Consider the following 24,711-nt stretch of genomic DNA (forward strand, 5'->3'; position numbering starts at 1 on the left):
ATGGGGTAGAAGAGAGATCAGCAGTCATGTAGCATCTCATCAGTAGTAGTAAAAAATTAATCTAAATGTGGATGATTCTGACCTAGCTGTGTTTACACTTTTCCTCTTATTCTTCGTGCCACAGGAAGGAAAGGAAATGATTTGTGGTAGAAGTAGAAAAGAAAAGGTAGATTAATCGGTTGGGGAGGCAATTCCAGACGTTTCTTCAAAGACTGACGTGCTAACATCAACACTGGTGTTGTGTTTTTACACCTAGATATCCAGCTTGGCCATGTAGGTTGAGGCCAAGTCCCTCGGTAGGAAAAAGATTTTTTCAAACCCCAAAAGAACGCCAATCATGAAAGTCCACTTCAACTTTAGCAAAAAGGAAAAAAAAAATGCAACACAAAGTGTACTCTGTATGCTGGGATCCCAAGGTTCCAACACATCACTACAAATCTGTGGGGGGTTCTTTCTTCTGATAATTCTAGAGCCTGTTACCATAGAAAGGCATTTCTTCAATGGCTGGTTGTAGTTAGTTCATGTTTTTCAATCAATTTGCAAATGTATTTGTTGCTGTATAGTGATTGTTTTGCAAAATAAAATTGCTTGTCACCTAACCACAAATTTCAGATTTTTTTTAAATTGTTTCTTCATCTCTGGGGGGAAAGTAAGTGTGTGTGTGTGTGTGTGTGTGTGTGTGTGTGTGTGTGTGTGTGTGTTGATATGTATATGTACACACACATCATTTGATTCAATCAAAGAAAAACCGAGATTTAAAAAGTCACAATTACCTTTCAGATTCCTACTGTGTGTTCAGTCCCTATAAAAGGCAATTTTATATTACCTAATCTAGTTGATAGACAAAAGGTTTTTTGTTTTTTAGTGCTGGGCATCAATTCCAGTTCATATCTGGGAAACGTTCTTGTACTGAGCTAGATCTCCAGTGGAAATGCAGTTTTCTATTCTAAGAAAATAGTATGAGTGACGCCCAGGTCTTGTGGAAAGTCTTAGAAAGTTAGCATCTGAAAAAGCAGGTTGACAAAAAAAAAAAAAAAAAAAAAAAAAAAACAGATTCTCCACCCCAAACCCAACACACTCTATTGGCTTCCTTTTAGTGGTACTCCAAGATGTTCCTGAGTAAACTACAGCTCATAATCATACTAAAATGCACACCCCTGGATGGAGAGTTAAGATAAGAAAACACTCAGTCTCTTAGCCTCTATGTAGAACTACATGTGACAAGACAGAGCATGAACAGAAAAGCTCATGTATAGTTGGGCTTTCTTGTCAGACTTTCTTTAGACTGCCAGCCCCTACATAATGACACCGAGACTTAGTATCAATTATGAAAGCTTGGCCTTAGTGTAGGCTTATCCCATTAGCTCTTATACCTTAAATTAACCAGTTTCTATTCATCTGTGTTTTGCCATGTGGCTCTTTACCTCTTCTCAATATTGTGCATCCAACTGGCTCCGAGACTCCCTGGCCAAATCGGCACACCTCTCAGATTCTTCTCCAGTTCCCCTCTCTCACTCTGGAAATCCTGCCTCCTCTCTCCTGCCTAGCTGGTGGCCATTCAGGTCTTTATTAATCCAATCAGAATGTGCCCCAGGCAGATGAGGTCAAGCAGAGACACAGCTTCACAGTATACAAAAAGATTATCCCATAACACCCAATGCAATGGGTGTATGCAAATGAGCCAAAAACCTTATGCTAAGGGAATTTATGCCCCAGCTTGGTGCAGTGGTGCCCGTGAGCTGCTCAACTGTCTCCCACATCTGTAATAAATCCTCTCACTGTGCTTGTCAGTATCTACAATTCTTTGTTCCAGGACATAAGAACCTGGAACTCATGATGGGTGCCCACTAAACTCCAATATCAGCCGACATCATTAGCATGCTGTCTGTTGCCGGTACTAGAAATTTAAAATGGCTTAAGCATAGTTTCAATTTCTTGGCTCAATTAAGTGTTTAGACAGGTCATCTGCTGTCGCGCCCGCCTCGACCAGCAAGGAAGACGCGACACCGGGATCCTTCTCATTACAGTTTATTCAGACCTTTGATTAATTGCATTGTGTCTCTCTCTCCCTGGGGCAAGCCTCTCCCAGCACCTAAGTAGGGCTGGGCTGCCAACCCCAGGCAGCCACGTGGGCACTGTCCACAGGTTCACGCATATGCCAGCAACACACGAATCCAGCCACAGCCAAATAAGGAGCTGTTTACCATAAAGAGTGTTTGCCATCGGGAAGGCAGAGGGTAGAAGCCAGAGCCATCTTTAGGGTGCGGCTACACGCGGCTCTCTACAGTTTCCCCCTTTTTGTTTTACAAAGCAACAGGCAAGAGTAGAGGTCTGATCTCTGCTAAAATGGAACATGTACTAATGTTTGTCCAGGCGTCGTCCACCCAGAGAACACTAGACCCGTCCGATACCCTTTTCACAGAGGTGGGAGTTAGGGTACCAACCCACATGCAATCAGACTTGCTCTTCTTGAGGTCTGCGTATCATAACCTCAAGTGCAGTGCACAGGCCTCGCATCCTGTGCCTAAATATCTTTTAAAGTAGCCAACCAGGCTTGGGGAGACTGCCCTGCATCAATGGCCATAAAGGCTTAGACAATCATGGCTGCATGGCGACGCTGTGAGATCCTAATGCGACAAATGCACCACAAGCATACTAGGGAGGTGAGCACCAGTAAACCTACTAGGGCTCCTATTCCCGCCCACTCCTTCATGTGATCCATGGCTGTAGCAATCCAGGAAGACAATCCCTCCACCAGTCCGGTATCCACTCGAGTCGAATTCACCGTGACAATAGCCATTCTCAGCTGGTCCATCAGGTTATCAAACTCTCCGGTCCAATTGCCTAAAAGATAACTAGACAACCTTTTAGATAAATTTGCAGCAGAATAATTGGAAGCATCCAAATTCAAAAAATTCAGAGTAAATAATGCAAGAGAAAGTCTGTCCTTAGGGGTACAGCCATAGCCTATTCCCCTTTTTTGTTTTTGAAGCAACTCCTTCAAGGAGCGATGAGCACGCTCCACAATGCCTTGACCTTGTGGATTATATGGTAGGCCATGTACAAGTTGCACATTCATCTGTTGACAGAAGGAAGTGAACTTCTGTCCGGTATATGCAGGACCATTGTCTGTCTTTAACTGTTGAGGCTTACCCCATGCTGCCCAAGCTTCTAAGCAATGAGCAATGACATGAGAGGCTTTTTCTCCTGTCATTGGGGTGGCATGAATGATTCCAGAACAGGTATCAACAGATACATGTACATATTTGACACTTCCAAATTCAGAGATGTGTGTAACATCCATTTGCCATATTTTTAGGGGGAGCAAACCACGAGGGTTAACTCCTAATCCAGAAGGATGATGAAAAATGACACATTGGGAACAATCTAGTACCACCTTTCGTGCCTCTGCATGTGAGATAGAAAACTTTTGTTGTAATGTCCTTGCATTAACATGAAATTCTTTGTGGAAAGCATGTGCTCGTTGTATGGCAGAAGCCACAAACATCCATTCCTGTCTAGTACACTGATCTACTACACTGACCTGGCAGACTGGTATGTGCACGGATGTGTTGCACAAAAAAGGGATTTTTACGTTGCCAGATCAGTTTCTGTAATTGTCCAAACAATGAGCTAACCGGGCTAGAAGATTTGATGGGCCCTGCACATTCAAGGCTTTTTAAAGCATTAACAACATAACTAGAATCTGACACTAAATTAAATGCAAATGGACAAGCCTTGAAAATTTCAAGAACTATTGAAAGCTCCACCTGTTGAGGTGCACCTGGCAAGAATTGATGCTTTACAGGTTCATTAGAATCCACCATATAAGCACCACAGCCTGTCTTAGACCCATCTGTAAATATAACACTTGCTCCTGGAATGGGCTTTGAAGCAGTTACTTTAGGGAAAACGACAGGATGTTCTTTAAAGAAAGTTAATAGTGGATGTTTAGGATAATGGCAATCTATGTGTCCTGGATAGGTACAACGCAGTATTGCCCAATCATCTATGGCAGCACATAATACCTTGACTTGAATAGAATCATAAGGAACAACTAGCGTTTGTGGTGATGTCCCAAAATATTGTAAACATTGTTGAATACCCTGTTGCCCAAGTAATGCCACAGCAACAGGATAATACTCAATTGATTTTGCAGGTGAGATTTTAGTATAAATCCATAACAAGGGTCCTTTTTGCCATAAAATTCCCGTAGGTTGTAACTGGGTAGGCAGAATGCACAGGGTAATATCCTCATTATTTTGTACTCTTTGAAGAAAAGCTCTTTGTAGTTTATCTTCTAATTTCGTTAAGGCTTCTCGGGCTGCATTGGTTAATTGCCTCGGTGAATCCAAGGCTGCATCTCCAATTAAAATATCATATAATGGTTTTAATTCATAATTGGCCATTCCTAAACTTCCTCTTATCCAATTTATATCTCCTAATAATTTCTGAAAATCATTCAATGTGCAAAGATGATCCTTCCTTAACTCTACCTTTTGTGGCATGATATGATGTTTAGTTATTTTAGAGCCAAGATAATTGACAACTTTGCTCTGTTGCACCTTCTCAGGGGCAATACAGAGTCCCTTTTGCTTTAGCAGTTCTACAAGTGAGCTATATGCTTCTTGAAGAATGCTCTCTTCTTTAGCTGCTAACAGTATATCATCCATATAATGGAGGCATTTTAAGCCTGGAAAACATGCTCTCAAAGGTTCTAAAGCAGTTGTTACAAATAATTGACACATTGTAGGACTGTTGGCCATGCCTTGTGGCAATACAACCCACTGATATCTTTTATCAGGTTCCTCATGATTAGTGGACGGTAAAGTGAAAGCAAATCTCTCACTGTCTTTGCTATTCAGTGGAATGGAAAAGAAGCAGTCCTTAATATCTACCACAATAATAGGCCAATTTTCAGGCAAGGCTGACAGCAATGGAAGACCACGCTGTACAGGTCCCATAATTCTCATTTGTTCATTTATAGCTCTAAGATCATGTAACAATCTCCATTTTCCTGATTTCTTCTTGATGACAAATATGGGTGTATTCCAGGGAGAAAGGGAGGGTTTAATGTGCCCTTTCTCCAATTGCTCTTTCACTAATTGATATGCAGCATGTAATTTCTCAGAGGAGAGTGGCCACTGAGGAACCCAAACTGGCTCCTCCGTTACCCAGGTTATGGGAATGCCCTCCTCAGCGGCCCCTAGGAAAAACCCAACCCTTGTTTGGGTTTCCTAGGTACTGTTTGTATTGGCTCCTTTTTGCATTGTAAAAATTTTCCCAGGCCAAAATCAGGATGACACCCCATGTTTTTCATAATATTTTTATATTCTTTGGAGTATTCATTACTTAACTGAAAGCCCATGGATTTCATAAGATCCCTCCCCCAGAGGGACACTGGAAGCTCAAGGATGTAGGGTTGTATAACACCAGAGTGACCTTCGGAATCTTGCCAATTTAACAAATTTGCACTAACATTTGGAACACTGGCATAACCCAGTCCCTGCAATGTTTGTGAGGAAGCCTGTATAGGCCAACCTCAAGGCCAATCTTTGCTAGCTATGATACTGCGATCTGCACCTGCGTTTTGCTCCAGTATCCAAATCTAGGTCTCTTCCCAATTTCTCCCAGGAAGGCACTGTGAGGCTTCCTGAAATTGCAAACCAAGGAGCAATTACATCACACTGTTGTAAAAATCGTTCTAAGGTGCATTTTTTTATTTTCAGTTTCTTAGAGAGAAGCAGCTCGTTAAGAGCCAAAAAAAATTGGGTGCGAGGAGGAGGCGCCCATGTTAGTATACTTTTTTTCTTTCCTCAATTTGAGAAGTTTCTCGGAGGTTTCTCAGAGCCTCTGCAGAATTGCTCCAGCCCTCCGGTTTCCCTGCTTGTTTTGTCTAATTACCGCTTTTATCACGGCTCTAGAATTACCCGTCTGCTTTTATCGCAGCTCTGCTATCCCGCTCTCCCTTCTATAGGTGAGCGTTACCCGCTTTTGTCGCGGATCCCCAGTTTTTTCTGAGGACTTACCGGTATACCGCCTGACTGTAAATGAGTTCTGAATCCGGAGAGAGCCGTGGTAATTGTCCCCGTACGTTCGTTTCTCCGTTTTCCCCGTACAAGGCCACCACTTGTCGCGCCCGCCTCGACCAGCAAGGAAGACGCGACACCGGGATCCTTCTCATTACAGTTTATTCAGACCTTTGATTAATTGCATTGTGTCTCTCTCTCCCTGGAGCAAGCCTCTCCCAGCACCTAAGTAGGGCTGGGCTGCCAACCCCAAGCAGCCACGTGGGCACTGTCCACAGGTTCACGCATATGCCAGCAACACACGAATCCAGCCACAGCCAAATAAGGAGCTGTTTACCATAAAGAGTGTTTGCCATCGGGAAGGCAGAGGGTAGAAGCCAGAGCCATCTTTAGGGTGCGGCTACACGCGGCTCTCTACAATCTGCCTGCTGTGTTTCTGTTTCCTGGGGGACACAAGAGAACATCTAGTCACCCCAGGTATGTGCCAATGACAGGTCAAAGCTTGATTTCACCAAAGTCCAACTTGGTGAGACCAAGGAGTTTATTGAGCTTTCTTATTGAGCACAGATCAGGGGTTACATCCAGGAGCATGAGTGATTGCACATAAATCAATCTCATCATGGATGTTGACCTCATAGAAACTACATCATAAAGTCTCATTTTTAACCTTTTACTTTATTTTTAGTATACTCTAGCATCTTCTAAGAACACTTGTAGCTGGAGGAGGGAGTAATAGAGTCCCAGGAAAGGCTCTCCTGACTATCCTTGGTAAGGGTCAATACTTCCATTACCACAGATCTGGCTACCATTGATTAGTTCTGCTCTAGTTGACATGGCTAAGGGTTGAAGTCCTAGAAAGGCATCCAGTTATGAAGTGAGGACAATGAACCATACAATACTGTCTCAGGCATGGCTGGATCCAAACACCCAAAAGGCTGGTCCAGAACCTCTCTCTTCCCAGCTCTGAATCCAGTCATTCAAAGACATCACTATGAAATTTTCATTTTCAACTTTTAGTTCAGCTTACTCGGTGTTGCCTTTCACTTCAACCAGGAACCCCCTTCCATGACAGACACCAGAACCTCCAGATTCCACAATCTGCCAGTGAAAACCTCATTCCTGCTTGTACTGCCCACAATTCACACTCTAGAAATCATGGAACATATTTGGATCTCCTGCCCAGATATCTCATAAACTTTGGATACGAAACCAACCCCATCACAGGTCCCTGGCATATGAGGAGCATGGGGAATACAAGAATACCTTCATCTGAGGCTCCATGAGTTTATTGTGGAGATACAATGCACCACTATAGTTAATCTAAGTGGATCCTATCAGAAGAGGAACTAATCACTTTAGGCTACAAAACATACCCACATCATCGACTTCACCATGCTGCTGTATTTAGTTACTATATAGTATCTAGTTACTTACTATTAAAACAGAGACCTACACCTTTAGGCCTGATTCAGGCCATAGGATCAGGCCACATATCCCTGAAGCTTTCTCTGCAACAGAGTTTAGAAGCAGTTCATGCTATAACTTAACAGCTCAAGTTTATGGTGCCTGACTCCTTCCAGGCTCCCTGTCACATACATCCAGTTCCTGCTACTATGCTTAAGGATAAGAATCTATTGAGTTCTCTCGCATCAAGATGATCCCTAAGACATGCAGAGACAGTACTGCTACCTCTGGTGTCAGTTTAGAACTATGTGATAGGGTGGTAATATCTTCGTATTAGAGCTTTAGAGCTCTACCTCGTCTAAATCAACTTACAGTCATTTCATAGTTTCCAAACACTCAGTGTAGATTTAGTGCAGTTGGACCAAAATAATTAGGGTGCCCTTTAATGTCTTTCTCAGTTCTAGGTATAAAACCCAAGTCCTTACATATGGTAAGCAAGTGCTCTACCACTGAGTTAATCCTCTTGCCTCTGGAGTGCTATCACATCCAGTAATTATATACATTTTATTATTATTACATAATATATTACTTATATATTTATTTATTTTTACTTTACACATATATATTTTACTATACACACACACACACACATATATATAAAACTTTAGCTTACATCCGTGCTCTCCTTCAGAATCTTTTAAAATGAAGGAGATTAAGATATTGGACAGTAGCATAAATCATAACGAAATTCTGAGTCCCTTTTATTGATAAGACAAAGATGATTTTACTTATTTTGAGAAGAGACAGCAGAAATGTAATGTAGGATGATAGGATCCTCTCTCTCTCTCTCTCTCTCTCTCAAGCTTCTCTCCAGGCTTTTTTTTTTGGTTTTTCGAGACAGGGTTTCTCTGTGTAGCTTTGCGCCTTTCCTGGAACTCGCTTTGGAGACCAGGCTGGCCTCGAACTCACAAAGATCCGCCTGGCTCTGCCTCCCAAGTGCTGGGATTAAAGGCGTGTGTCACCACCGCCCAGCTTCTCTCCAGGCTTTAAAGGGACTCTCCTCCCCACTTTGTTTTAGGGTGCCATTATGTTTAGGTTCTCTATATATTATAATGTTTCTAGTCAACCCTCTTTTTCTCTCCATGATGCCCAATCATGTCCTTGGGGTTTTCCTTGTTGAAGGAAGAAAATGAATCTTGTTGAAGCTTGTGTCAGCTTCTTTGGGGTCTAGCTGCTGTGGTGATCTTATATTTAGTACCCAGCTGTTCCTATCATCCCTCTTGACACACTTTGGTATTCTTTACAGACTGAAATGTAATAGCATTTATATACATTTAATAGGATGCTGTAGACTAAAAAAGGATAGGAATTAACCAAGAAGAAAACTTCTTGATTGATAAATGCCATTTTATTATCAAGGAGGGGTCCGAAAAACAGAACAAGTTAAAATTATTAGGAAAACATTCTAAGACAACTTCCAAAGTACCTAGGGCATGTGTTAGGATTCAAATGCTAAAATTAAGTATTACCCACTTAACCTACAAATAGAGAGAATCCAAAATTTGTTCTGTTTAGTATAGTATTTTTACATTAAATATTTGGCAATTTGTTTTTCAGAAAGCGATGCAGCAACTTTTAATAGTTCTCATTATGCAATGGCTAGAAAATCTCAAATACAGCTAACAGGCCATGCAGCAGCTCAGCAAGCACCATTACGCTGTTCTGGAAGAGTGTGCCTTTTGTTTCGATACAGAAATGACAAACTCGTGTTTTAATATATTACCATAGTACATTTTTAAAGTCTCTCTCTCTCTCTCTCTCTCTCTCTCTCTCTCTCTCTCTCTCTCTCTTTCTACTTCTGTAAAATGCCAGTTCATGAATACTTCTTTCATTCCACATAAACATTATACAATGGTTGAAGAAGGCTATCACAAAGTTCAACTATCTGCACTCAATATACTTCAAATGTTGCCTTATTTACTTATTATTTACTAAGGAATTTATACAGAATCTTACTTATATAGAATAAAAGCCAAATATAATTATTGGCTGGGTTTTTTTTTACTTTTATATTATTGTAGGTATTATGCTGCAGATATCTAGTTTGTAACCATGGCCTAGGTCCCTTATCTTTCCCTACAAATTTCCCCTCATTCAGAGAAACTAAAATCCAAAAGAACTATGCCATAATCCTCGAGAAGAGTTGGTTAAGTGACACTGGAATTCTCAGAGTAATATAGATCCTAAGAAAACATTATTCAATGGACTTTACTCCCTGTTTCAAGGGAAAAAACAAAACTTAAAGTAGTATAGCATATCCATTTGACTATAGCAACTGATAATACTCATGTCTATGATATAACACCTAAGAGTCTGCCCTACACCAATATTTATTGTCAAATCATGATAAAAGGAAACTACAAAGAAATCTTTTCTCTACTTCTCTATCTTACAATAACTGAAGGCTCACTGTCAAGCAAGACTTGACAGACATTATTGTCAGATGATTCACATCTGTACAACTGTCAAAAAAGTCCTTGTGCTCCATGCCTCCAACAGTCCTCATGCCCCAGTGTCATCTACTACCCCCAAGAGGGTCTAGGTGGCGAACCTGTTTCTTAGCAATTCTTGTAGCAATCTCAGGGACACTGAAGGAGGTCTATGACACCATTGATCAGACTAGTTGGTCGACACAACTCTTACCAACCATCGTTGTGCCTGCCTTGCCCTGTTCTAGCTCCTGATGAGAATACTGGAAGCCCACCGAGAAGACCTCCTCATAGGCAAGGGAATGGTACTCATAAACCTATGCCTTGATCAACCTGTTACCAGGTGTCATTTCCCCAGAATTTCCCCCATGTGGTCTTACAGAAACTACAGTAACCACAAGTCTTGAGTTTATCAGAGTGTGAGTGATGGGAAACACGAACCAAGGAGGGATCATGGGGCTCCTAAGGCTAGTGACAGATAGAAGTGCTGTACAATAAAATTAACCTATAACAATGCTAGTGACCAAGCATTTCAACATCATGCTTGCCTTCAGTATTTTATAGCTTTCTTAGACGCTATCGCTATGGTTTTGTTTTTCTAATCTCACACCATTACATTTAATTTCTTGGAGTTTATTACAATTCCATTATGTCAGTTTAATTCTTATGAAAAATAAGGATCCACAGCTCACAGAATGAAATATAAAATATGTGAATATATATTTTAGATAGACTTTTTGATTTTTGAATGTTCCTAAACAAAAGTTTGCTTTTCATCCCAGCACTCAGGAGGCAGAGCCAGGCAGATCTCTGTGAGTTCAAGGCCAGCCTGGTCTACAGAGCAAGATCCATGGCAGTCACCACAACTACACAGAGAAACCCTGTCTCAAAAAACAAACGAAAAAAAGTTTGCTGATTATAGTAACATCAGGATATGAAGACACAAGTACATATCACAGAGGTTTCTTAGAAATTTTTCTGGCTGAAATGTAGCAAAAGCAAAAAGCATTCATTACATAAACTCCATTGTACAGTACCAGTGTACTGTCTCCCTCTGTATAACCTCTACGTGAGTAATTGTGACTGATATGCAAATTGAGATCAAAACACAAACTTGCTTTTGGTTCCAAATCTGTAAACATTACCCTATCAAGAAACTCTCTACTGACTCAAGCTGAAGACTTGGGCAGACCCCTGACTTTCAAATCACATTTAGACAATAAAACTGTGCGACTTGTAGAGAGTCTTACCAAGAATCTTGGATATTAAAATCCAGTGGAGCCTGTTGTAGACGCTATGGACATGACAGCTTGCTTTGCTCTGGAGTATTCTCTGTGGATTCAGCTCCTTTGCCTTGGCAGGTGCTGGTTTTACCAGTGATTAAAAAACAACTTAGAATAATGGCAGGACACATTTAGAGACTCTCACTCTATGACCACTACAGCTTAAACAGATCTTTCCTCTTTCCCACGGGGCACCCAACAGCTTAACTCACCTTCATTCTGCTGGGTTACAAAGGAACACTTCCATGTGGTCTTCCCCTGGCCTTCATGGACTTCTTATCCTAACAACTCTAAACCTGGAGAAGTTCCTCTCCCAGCAGCATGCCTTAGCCCTAAATCTCAAGCCACCAACTTTCTCCTGAGTACCGGATTTCTGTATCAATCTAATGTCTTCTAACATCTTTGTCTTGCAACATAATAGATCTCATTTGAAGGCTCTTTAATCAGCCCTTTGGATGTCTTCATTAACCTGTGGCTTAGCAGCTAGTACTTGCTCACCAAAACAGAAAATATGACCCACAAACAGCACTGAAACTCGGGCCCCACACTCCTCCTTATCAAACTACACTCTTGGTCTTTGGTGTGTGCTCATTGACTGATGAGACAAATTCTTGATGTTACTTCCATTGTTAATTTATGTACCACAGAAGACAACAATTTTCACATTGTCGTAGTGCTGCTCTATTTCTATGAAGAGACCTCATGACCAAGGCAACTCTCATGAAAGAAAGCATTTAATTGTGGCTGGTTTAAAGTTTCAGAGGTTTAGTCCATTATCATGAGGGTAGGGAGGATGGCAACATGCAGACACGGTGCTGGAGCAGTAGCTGAGAGCTACATCCTGATCTTTAGGCCAAGAGAGAAAGGAAGAGGAGTAGGAGGTGCAAATTGGGCCTGGCATGGTCTTTTTATTTTTTTAAAATTAAGAAAATTTCCATTCATCCTACATATCAGTCACAGATTCCCCTATCCTCCCTCCTCCCACCTCCCACCTCCGCAGCTCCCCCCAACCCACCCTTCATTCCCACCTCCAACAAGGCAAGGTCTCTAATGGGGAGTCAGCAGAGCCTGGCACATTTAGCTGAGGCAGGTCTAAGCCCCTCCTCCCTGCACTAAGGCTGTGCAAAGTGTCTCACCAAAAAGCTGGCTCATACACTAGGGACAGGTCCCAGTCCCACTGCCTGGGGGCCTCCCAAACAGTTCAAGATAAACAACTGTTTCACTTATTCAGAGGGCCTAGTGTAGTACCATGAGGGCCCCTCAGCTATTGGTCCACAGTTCACGTGTTTCCACTAGTTTGGCTAGTTGTCCCTATACTTTTTCCCATCATGGCCTTGATATCTCTTGCTCATAGAATCCCTCCTCTCTCATTGACTGGACTCCTGGAGCTCTGCTTGGGACATGGTCATGGGTCTCTGCATCTCGTTCCATCAGTCACTGGATGAGGGTTCTATAATGAGAGTTAGGGTATTCAGCCATCTGAACACCAGAGTAGGTCAGCTCAAGGCACCCTCTCAACCATTGCTGGTAGTCTATGGTGGAGTCATCTTTGTGGATTCCTGAGGACCTCCCGAGCCCTCTGCTTCTTCCTATTCCCATGGTGTCTTCATTTATCATGGTATATCTCTTTCCTTGTTCTCCCACTCTGTTTTTGATCCAGCTGGAACCTCCAGCTCTCCTAAGCTCTCATTCCCCTGACTCTTGCCCTCCATTACCCCCTCACCCCTAGTTTGCTCATGTAGATCTCATCCATTTCTCCATTATTGGGTGGTCCCTGTGTCTTTCCTAGGGTCCTCCTTACTAGCTAGCCTCCCTGAAGCTGTGGGTTGCAGCCTGGTTATCCTTTGCTTTACATCTAGTATCCACTTATGAGTGGTCCTTTTAGATCTCAAAGCCCAGACCCAATAGCACACTTCCTCCAACAAGGCCACATTTCTTAATCCTTCTCAAATAATGCCACTCCCTGATGACTAAGGACTTAAATATGTGAGCCTGAGGGTGGGAGGATTCTTTTTAAAATTATTTATTTTTAAAAATATTTTTCTTTCCTTTTACATACCAACCCCTGTTGCCCCTCCCTCCTCTTCTCCCACTCCCCCCACCTACCCCATCCCCTCCTCATAGAGTAAGGCCTCCCTTGGGTACTCAACTCAGGCTGTTATACCATGTTGAGGCCAGACCTAGCCCCTCCCTCCTGCATCAAGGCTGAGTAAGGCATTGCACCACTGGGAATGGGGTCTAAAAAACCAGTTTGTGTACGGGGTAACCAATCTAGGCCCTCTGAATGGGGGCAAAAGTTGAGAGGATTCTTTTTTTTTTTTCTTTATTATGTGTTTTAAATTTTATACATCAGCCATGGGTTCCCCTGTCCTCCCCCATCCCGCCCCCACTCCCACCTTCCCCCCAGCCCCTCCCCTCCATTCCCATCTCCTCCAGGATCAAGGCACCCCTGGGGATTCATTTAAACCTGGTGGATTCAGTACAGGCAGGTCCTGTCACCTCCTTCCAGACTGAGCAAAGTGTCCCTGTGTAAGCCCAAGGTTCCAAACACTCATGCACTAAGGACAGATCCTGGTCCCACAGACTGGGTGCCTCCCAAACAGATCAAGCTATTCAATTGTCTCACTTAATAGCCATATATGATATAAAATACCTTGGGGTTATGCTAACTAAGCATGTGAAGGACCTATATGACAAGAACTTTAAGTCCCTGAAAAAAGAAATTGAAGAGGATGTCAGAAAATGGAAAGATCTCCCATGCTCATGGATAGGCAGGATTAACATAGTAAAAATGGCGATCTTACCAAAAGCAACCTACAGATTCATTGAAATTCCCATCAAATTACCAACACAATTCTTCACAGATCTGGAAAGAATAATACTCAACTTCACATGGAAAAACAAAAAACCCAGGATAGCCAAAAGAATCCGGTACAATAAAACAACTTCTGGAGGTATCACAATCCCCGACCTCAAGCTCTACTATAGAGCTACTGTAATAAAAACAGCTTTGTACTGGAATAAAAACTGAAATGTGGACCAATGGAATCGAATTGAAGACCCTGACATTAACCCGCACACCTATGAACATATAATTTTTGACAAAGAAGCCAAAAATGTACAATGGAAAAAGAAAGCATCTTCAACAAATGGTGCTGGCATAACTGGATGTCAATGTGTAGAAGGCTGCAAATAGATCCATATCTGTCACCGTGCACAAAACTTAAGTCTAAGTGGATCAAAGACCTCAACATAAATCCAGCTACTCTGAACCTGATAGTAGAGAAAGTAGAAAGTACTCTTGAATGCACTGGCAAGGGAGATCAATTTCTAAATATAACACTAGTAGCACAGACACTGAGAGAAACAATCAATCAATGGGACCTGTTGAAATTGAGAAGCTTTTGTAGAGCAAAGGACACGGTCAACAAGACAAAGCGACAGCCTACAGAATGGGAAAAGGTCTTAACCAACCCCACATCTGACAGAGGGCTGATATCCAGAATATATAAAGAACTCAAGAAATTAGACATCAAAATGCCCAATAGTCCAATTAAGAAATGGGCTATAGAACTAAACAGAGAATTCTCCACAGAGGAAGTTCAAATGGCTGAAATACATTTAAGGAATTGCTCAACATCCCTAATTATGTGGGAAATGCAAATCAAAACGACTCTGAGATACCACCTTACACCTGTCAGAATGGCTAAGATCAAAAGCACAGAAGACAGCTTATGCTGGAGAGGATGTGGAGCAAGGGGAACTCTCTTCCACTGCTGGTGGGAATGCAAGCTTGTACAGCCACTTTGGAAATCAATATGGCGCTTCCTTAGAAAATTGGGAATCCATCTCCCCCAAGACCCAGCATTAGCACTCTTGGGCATATACCCAAGGAATGTTCAATCATACCACAAGGACATTTGCTCAGCTATGTCATATCAGCTTTGTTTGTAATAGCCAGAACCTGGAAACAACCTAGATGCCCTTCAGCTGAAGAATGGATAAAGAAAATATGGTACATATCCACAATGGAGTACTACTCAGCAGAGAAAAACAATGACATCATGAGGTTTGCAGGCAAATGGATGGATCTAGAAAAAATCATCCTGAGTGAGGTAACCCAGACTCAGAAGGACAAACACAGTATGTACTCACTCATAGGAAGATACTAGATGTAAAACAAAGATGACTAGACTGAGAGGATTCTTATTCAAACCACAACACCTATTTACTTTTTTGTGACCTGATATTAATCAACTTAGCCACTTTTGGGTTTCTCAAGCCAAAAGAATACCATTCTATCATTTTGTCTTTTTGGCACTTTTGGCTAGTCTCTTGAAGTATAGAATGGAAAGTGGGTAAAGGTCGTAAACACTGAAAGCCATTGCATTGTCTTCTAGAGTCCTATAGGCATTCGGGGACACAGGAAAGAAACATTCTCCAGAACGAATCAGAGCTCTGGATAAACTAAAGTCCAAGTTCACACAAAGGCCCAGCAGGAAAGGGGAAAGGATGGACAGTGGGGCCGAAGGGGACATCTGAAGCAAAGGCAGACTCTTATGAGTAAAAGGACACACTCTGAGCATAAAGTCACCAGAAATTTACATGAGTTCAGGAAAACAGAGCCTGGAGACCCTATTCAGTGTTGTAACATGTTCCAGAGTTGATATCCTACCGTACAAGCTAAAGAGCAGTTATTAAAGGTTTCTGAGGACGAGGCATGGCATTAGACCATCTTTGTAGAACAGCAATTTTCACATCAATGGATCAAGAGCAGATATTCAAGTTGAGAAATGCTGAGGTCGCCCCAGACAGACAATGTTCAAGGAAGGACCAGCTTGGCCCAGTCATCTCTAACCTGAGCATATCATTAATAATGGCCACCGGTAGAATTAGCCTTTAAAGTAGGAAGAAACATCTTGGATAGAGAATGATGCAAAGTTGGAGATGACTGCAACAGCACCATCCCTCACAGTTCATCTTGAGCTACTGTTGTCTCGAAGTTTAGGCACGATCTTGTCCAGATGGATCCAGTTGACAGTAAATGTGTTGGTGACCTAAGCCCCATGAATTGTCTGCTCTGGGTCTCAGTAGATTTTTGCTTCAGAGAAACAGACACTGAATTTTAAAGCCTCTCACAGCTGGATCTTCATTAGACAACTGTGATTGGGATTAATTTTTTGTTTTGCTTTGATTTGACTCTGGTTGGTGAGTTGAGACAGAGTTGCCCAGGCTAGGTTCAAACTCAAATTAATCATCCTGCCTTGGCCTTTTATTAGAGGGTTTTATTAGAGGCACATGTTACAATGCCCTGTTTCTGAGGTTGGGAGGGGGTCTTTTTTTTCCTAACTTTCCTATTTTCTCTTTGTATTAACTCATTGTGAATAAGATGTCTTGGTTCCATTTCCTTTTGGATGTAGGTGAAACATCTGGTCCTAATCCAGAACAAGGTTATTAATTTTGCAACATCATAGGTCTTAATTTTTTATCTATCATTTTCTTATTTAACAAGATTAATAATCTCTCACAGAACTTTGGAAAATTTATAACATATAAATGATGACAGTCCTAAGGAAAAGATGAGTTTATGTAAGCTGTGTTCACAAAAGTAAGAAAAATCCTTGAGAGTGAGATGATCAGAGAAGCCACAGAGGGTAGATGCTCAACAGTCTGCAGTGTGTAGGATATGAGAAATGAGATGCTGGGTGAGCTGTAGGACAGAATACACAATGACTTTGCAGAAGCAGTGGTGAAGACAGAACAAGGTGACTGGGCTACACTCTTCATTTTGCTTATCTGTAACTGGGGTGAATTATATCCCAGAGTTCTTTACAACAGAGTGTTTTCTGCACCTCTGAAAGGGCAGTCTGAGATATTTCCTACCCGTACCTGGGGAACCTTGATGTAAACGCTTTCCTCTTGCAAAGCCTCTCATGCAGGGAATATGGCATTTGTCGGCACCACCGATGGTAAAAAAATGCGAAAGCTTCCCTATGCTTTCACCTCTCACCCTGTCCTGCCAATCGCTATTGGGGAAAGCCAGTTTCTTCTGGCAGTGCATCATAAGCTCATCCACTATTGGCTGACATGTGACTGCTATCTCAGACACTAGCTTCTAAGTGAATATGAGTAGATTTATTTACTTGTATAATAACAAGCACAAATGCAATTTTCCAAACGTCTGAACAGGCCTTAGTAAGTAATGAAGCCACACTAGCTCAATGAAATTGTGGGGGGTGGGGGAAGGGTAAAGGAAAAGCGGCAAACCTGCCGCACTACTGATTTGCATGCCCAGCTAGAGTTAGTTCTCCAGCCACAGAAATGGTTATAATAATTCTTGCTTATCGCGTACTGTTCTAAAGATTAGATTTTCAGAATAATTTGTGATTCTCAGATGAAAATTACTGAATTTTCTCATTTATACATTATAAGGGTAGAACAAGATGAGCTGATAGATTTCAGATGCCCTGCCACAGGCCCAGTCTGGAAAACTACAGTAAATTAATTTTGGTTATATAATTTATGGGGTTTCTTCTCTAGATAGACTTCAACGAATTATACAATCATGGAATCATTTGTATTTAATTGCCTTAAAATTATTTTCTATTTTGAATCCTATGTTTACATATGGATGGGTGACCACATACTACAAATAACCTACTTTTCACATTACACACATTCTAAAATCAATTTATTTTATTGGTTAGTGAAATGCTTCTGTCAGCTCGGTTATGAGTGGAGGGGCTAAGCTTGAGACTAGCTCTTAGCTCTGGCATATAACTTGATATTCTTGACTACAACATTTGGGGTGCTACAGCCATAGCACTGGATTCAAGAAATACCCATAACCACGCAGTTTATGAAAAGCAGGAAAAGTTCAGCTGGAGATTGACAACTTACTTTTACTTTGGAAGGAAATATTCCACTGATATTGAAACAAAAATCAAGCACCAGGAATAGTAGCTCACACCTGTAATCTCAGCACTAGAGGAGCTGAAATACAAAGATCACAGCAGGTTCAAGCCAGCTTGGACTAAATAGCAAATTCCAGAATAACCTGGGCTTCAAAATGAGACCCTGTCTTAAACATAGTACCTAATAAGAATTCCTAGAAGTTATTGAGTTAAAGATAGTCATACTTATGAGGATTTCTTATACCTATAGCCATATCATTTCTGAAAATGAGGTGCTAGATTTTATACCCACAATAAAAAATATACTGTACACATGGATTTTTTTAATCAACTTTTACATTTGTTTTCATCAACATTTTACACTTCAATTTACATAGATCTTGTAACAATTGATGAAATAGTATTTTTTTTTCCATTAAATTTTAAGGGATTTTAAAAAAAGAATTGAGGCAAACAATGTGTCCTAATTACATTCCTGTCTCTGTGATAAATATCGTGACCAAAAACCAAAACAAAAGAAAAAAAAAAAAAAACAACTAGGAGAGGAAAGGATTCATTTGGACTACTGGCTATAGCCCAGCATTAAACCAAGGCAGGAGCTCAAGGCAGAAACCACAGAAAAGCACTGCTTACTGGCTTGCTCCCCATGGCTTGCTCAGCTTGCTTTCCTATACCACCCAGGGCCACCTGCTGGAAATGGCTCAGCCTATAAGTAGATTGGGCTCCTTACATACATTAGCAATTAAGAAAATGCCCACAACCAATCCCACAGGCCAGTCCAATGCAGGCAATTTCTCAATTGCTTTCTTTCAACCCTGAAACTATCTATGACACAAAGATTCAATCACAGGTCTACATGATTATTTTCTAATAAGCCAAAGGGTATATACACTGTAGCTGTACTGTACTCTAGGCTGTGGGTTCTTCCACACACAGCCTCTCTATCTACTCATTTCCCACGTCATGCTATAAAGTAGAAACAGACAATACATAAATAAATGAGTGTGGCTGTGTCCCAGTATCAGTTTACTCATAGGAACTAAAGTCCAAAGCTCATATAATATTTACATTTCAAAATTTTATTCTTTAAAAAAAAAACACTTTTCCTAAAGAGACAAAGGATCTGATTTTCCCCTGGCTCTGGTAAGCTAGGGCCTGATTTGGATAGGTATAATGATATTTTATATGGTCCCTGCTCCTATATCTCACAGGGGCAAAGGAAGAGGAGGAGCATGGGTGAGAGATGAGCCACTGGGGGAGGGGCATTAGTGCCCTCAGCCTGAGTAAAGCAGTCCACTTTTTGCAGTCCAAAATGGCTTCAACCCCTGCTCTTCAGTTGGAGATACGTATACACTTTAGCCAGTTAGCTTCTTTGGATATCAGCTTTTGCTTGTCTGTAGTGAAGCTGGAATCATCCAGACAGTACCTCTAATTCACACAAAACAACTAACAGTCTATATTCTTTGCTTATTCACAAATCAAATATTGCACTGGAACATTGGACACCTGGATGAAAATGCACAGATGAGCAGATGTTTACTAGTAAGTGGTATTTTGGCTCTTTCCTTGCAATTAACCTGACACTATGGTACCTTGATGTAATTATTCCTTTATATCTGCCCGGTGCTTTTAGAATGAGTAAACATCTTCAACATCTTATTTATTTAGTCATTAATAAAATCCTGTGAGGTATATTTGACTCAGAAATAAAATATGGCATGTGAAGAGAAAAGTCCTAAGTGGAACACAAATTTCTACCTGCAAATCCAGGCTTCTTTTGTCAATAGCCAGATGTGTGGCATCATATTTGAAAAGATTAAACAGCTGCCTTCTCTGATGCCCCCTGTCCTGGGGCTGCCATTGAGTACTGGATCTCCTGGTGGTTGAGAATGAATCTTCCCCCAGAGCATAGCTCTTTCTACTATTGATAATCATGGCATACACCATGACTTTTTGTTCTCTCAACTCCTTCACAGCCAGTGTTGCTAAAGACCCTGTGGGCCAACAGCAATCATCTGTAAACTAGGCATCATGAAGACCAGCTGGCAGAAATGAAGACCTGCATAATGCAAGTGACCTACAGAATAGGATTAGAACTATACTTGAGGGCCTTGTTGTACATGTTTCTCACCAAGAGTTTTATCTGTGGGATGAGGGCACAACTTTGCTAGCCAGAGAGTTTGTCTTCTCTCAATACTACTAAGAATTTAGCCTTATCTAAATGAGCACCCCCTTCTTCCCATAAAATAAGCTCCAAATAAAACACCCTGATTGACCCTTTAAGCATTATTTTCCCTGTACAATATATGAAGACCTATGCAGGCCCATGGAATCTAGGGCGAGGGAAATGAAAATAAATATATTCACATAGAAGATACTGAGAAATTAAAAAACAGTGCTTACATTCCATAACTAGGTATGTATGTAAGTACTGGACATATTTTAAAGACATGAGTAAGGCAGATGAACTGGGTTTTGTTTGGAATAATATTTTTATTAATCAAGAAGTTCACATATTTTGATAATATTAAACTTATTCCACATTCATTCTACATTCCTTCTAACATGTGCCAAAAAATCTAATATATGCCAAAAAGATCATGAAATTTATATTCTTTCATGATCAAATGTTGATCAAAGGCTTGAAGATAAAAATGAATAAATTATGTGTCTTTCTTGGGGGCATCTTTTTGTTAATACTCTGTGGTTGACAAAGTTCTGCTTTCTTGGCTTATCTTTCTTCTTACAATAATTAGTATTATCTATTTTGTTATAATCCATAGCCATATTTTGTATTGATGTGGTTGAAGGCTAGATAGTTATAATTTCCTCAGTTATGATAAAAGATAAGTTAGTTATAAAACCTTAGACTCACAAATATAAGATAGATAGGATATCTTCTTTAATATTGTAACTGTAATTCTTGCTTGATAATTGTTTTGTTATATGTAATTGTACTATGTAAAAGTTAAAACCTTCCTTAAAAAAAAAAAAAGAAAAGGGGAAGTGCTGTGGATATCGCTCTGTGTAAATAAAGTTCTGATTGGCCAGTGGCCAGGCAGGAAGTATAGGCGGGACAAGAGAGAAGAGAATTCTGATAAGTGGAAGGCTGAGTGGAGAGACACTGCCAGCCGCTGGCATGACAAGCAACATGTAAAGACACCGGTAAGCCACAAGCCATGTGGTAAAGTATAGATTAATAGAAATGGGTTAATTTAAGATAGAAGAAGTAGATAGCAAGCAGCCTGCCACAGCCATACAGTTTGTAAACAATGTAAGTTTCTGTGTGTTTACCTGGTTGGGTCTGAGTGTCTATGGGCCTGGCTGGTGAGAGAGATTTGTCCTGACTGTGGGCCAGGCAGGAAAACTCTAACTACAATATTTTAATACCAAAATAATAAAAGTTGGATAATTGTTTTTTGTGTTCAATACTTTTAGCTCTTTGTCCTGAGCATTTATTTTCGAATCAGTTGGATAATGGCTTTGCACCCTATTTGCACATTTAAACCCCCTGCAAAGTTTTGCAGAAATATCTAGGATCTTAATTCTCCCACTGAAGAGTACAGATGCTCAAGGATGATCCTTCTCTATTAATGTCCCTTAAGGTTCTTTCTCAGAGTAGGAGTCCAGGATTGAGAAACAGTAGTTTTAAAACAGTTATCCAATATATTCTAGAGACCCAGTTAATCAGATAACTAAGGGTGTGGTTCAAGTCATGACAGATAAAGGTGCCCCACACTCAGGACCAAGAAGCAAGAATCTTGATACAGCTGGAAATGGACATTCACGGAGGGGGTGGGGAAGTTAGTACTATCTTGATTTTATCAGAAAGAGTGATTATGCTAAAGAAAAATTGCTCTGAAAATATTCTATTTACTTATAATCACAATTTAAGTATGAGTTAAAAAATAATTCTATCTTAATTACAAAATGCATATTTCTTTTGCATTCTTAAATCTCTGTAGAGGGAAGAGATTTTTGTACTCTTGAAACAGAACTGTATGATAACTGATAGAAATCAGAGGCCTATAGGAATTCCTCTAGTGAAATCATTAAAATTAAAGCCAGAACAGAGATCTGCCCAGTCTGGGTCTGATTACTCATGTCTAATGGTTTCAAATAAATGATTTCTAAGTGGTGTCCAGAGCTAGCATCCACTGTGTGCTCTGCAGGTCCCAGGTTGTGCTGCTGAATCACATAAGCCTGTGCCTCAGGGAGGATGTATTGACTAATAAGCCCCAAGAGATGTGAACAGGAAACAGAGTGTAATGTGAGCGCTGTGGCCTCTTCTCCACTAACTATGTGATTTATATAACATGGACTCTGACAGTCACCGGCCCAGTACTTATTCACTTTCCCGAGTCACTCAGCAAGGTATTGTAGATGATAACATTTAGTTCAAAATGACAGTGAAGACTAAGGTATAGGAGAGTTTGTTGGAAAGGCCCAAGGCTATGCCATCAGGTCAGAAACAGTAATAATGATTTCATTGAACAGACAATTTTTGTGGTCATGTAACTACCTAACAGTTTTTTGACACTTCCCCTTGTTGGACATTGGGGTCTATTTTGCTTCCTCTCGACTCTGGAGCCATGTTGCTCAAAACCATTAGGCTGAAGGTGAAATGTTGCTATGTGACATTGAAGCTAGGTGGAAAAAGATCCGTAGCTTCTACCAGCCTCGTCCTGTGATACTCACTCTGAGTGAAGTGAGCGGTAAAAGTCTGACTGCCTGAGAGCCACACTTAGGAAAGGCATGTGTATCTATGCTCCTTCTAATGGAAAGTGCAAGCCCCCAGCTGCCAGCTGTAGGAACCACCACCCATGTGAGCTGTCTTGGCTATACATCCCATGCACATCTTCAAAACACAACAGTCCCAACCACATCTCACTAAATGAGAGATTCTGAATGAGACCAGTCGTGTTGAGCCCTCCCTGACTCACAGATCCTGAACACAGTAAAAACTGGTTGTTTTTTGCTGCTAAGATTTGGTCTAGTCTTTTTTTTATGCAACATTAGAAAATATACTAATTCATTTCATCCTCAGAACAGCTTTTACAGAATGGATACTCTACTTATTCTTTGCACTAACTTTTTTAGCTTGCCCGAAAACAGGCTTCATTATGATTTCATATAAGTATATTGATGTATTTTTAGCCCATTCAGCCTCCCATCACCCTTCCTTCAGCTTCTTTGTTCACTTTTGCCACACACCGCGGCAGTGGTGGCTCGCGCCTTTAATCCCAGCACTCGGGAGGCAGAGCCAGGCGGATCTCTGTGAGTTCGAGCCCAGCCTGGTCTACAGAGTAAGTTCCAGGAAAGGCGCAAAGCTACACAGAGAAACCCTGTCTTGAAAAACTAAAAAAAAAGAAAAAGACAAAAAAGAAACCTATAGCTAGTTCATTTTATTTTTCATAAATATATATATAATACTTTTGATTAGCCATATTCCCTGATGTCTTATAGACTTTTTTTTCATATTTCTGGATGGGTAACAACTTAAAGCTTAAAATATGATATATTCAGACAATGATGAACTTTATAAAATACAAAACAGAGAAATGTAATAAAGGATTTTTTTAGCACAGACTAGGAAGGAATATTTTAGGCATGTTGATGAGCAATTTTACAAAAGAAGGTTGTATTTGAGCTGGTACCCAGGCACATGAGGATGCTGAGAACAAAAGGATCAGCAGCATATCCATCCTGAAGGGTCAGTGTATATAGAGTGAATCGGGTAGGAGAAGATGAACAGAATGAAGCCAGATCATGGAGAGCCCTGCAGACTATAGTAGGCAGCCAACATAAGGATGGATCCAAGATTCAAGACACATAAGACATGTCCACTTCTACCTCTTAGAAATAGATTTTAACCTAATACTGCAGGGACGCAACATCCGTGTATTTATTCACACACTTCTGACACTTAGGCACATGATACAGTTACCATGTTTCACCTTCAACTTTGAAGATATTACCATTGAGTTAATGGGGATTCTTTCCCTGAACTGTTCTGATGAATTACTATAGACACCTTTTAAGTTATTATTATCAGCTCTCACATACTTACATTAAAGTATTCCAAACTGGGTTTGCTGCAACAATCTTTGCTGAAAACAGCCAAGGGTTCTCCTCTGTTCAGCTTATCTGCCAAGAATGTTTATTTTTGTACACAACTAGCAACTTAGCATCTGGCTCCTGTCAAAACACACTCTCTTCTAATAGAGAGACTAGGCTTCAGGGCTGATATATATTGAAATAGGTCTTTTAGTTTACTCTGACATGTCTCTGAAATCCAGTAACCTCTTAACTCTTTGGACTGAAGGCTATCCCTCACTTGAGACCACCTTTGGGAAAGTGCTACATTAAACACAACACCTCCCATAGTGAAATATTAAAAACTCTCATAGATGCAGAGCTCAGTCATTTACTAGGTGATTTCCATCAATCAGATGGACTGGTTCTTGACTTTCAACCATGCTCACCTAAACTGACAAATAATGTGTGAAAGAATACAGCAGAAATAATACATCTGAAGAGAGCATGCTGCTTTCCAAAAGGTAAAATAGTTGGGGCATGGTTTCAATGAGTG

Source organism: Onychomys torridus, chromosome 23, assembly GCF_903995425.1.
Source record: "Onychomys torridus chromosome 23, mOncTor1.1, whole genome shotgun sequence".
Lineage (NCBI taxonomy): Eukaryota > Metazoa > Chordata > Mammalia > Rodentia > Cricetidae > Onychomys > Onychomys torridus.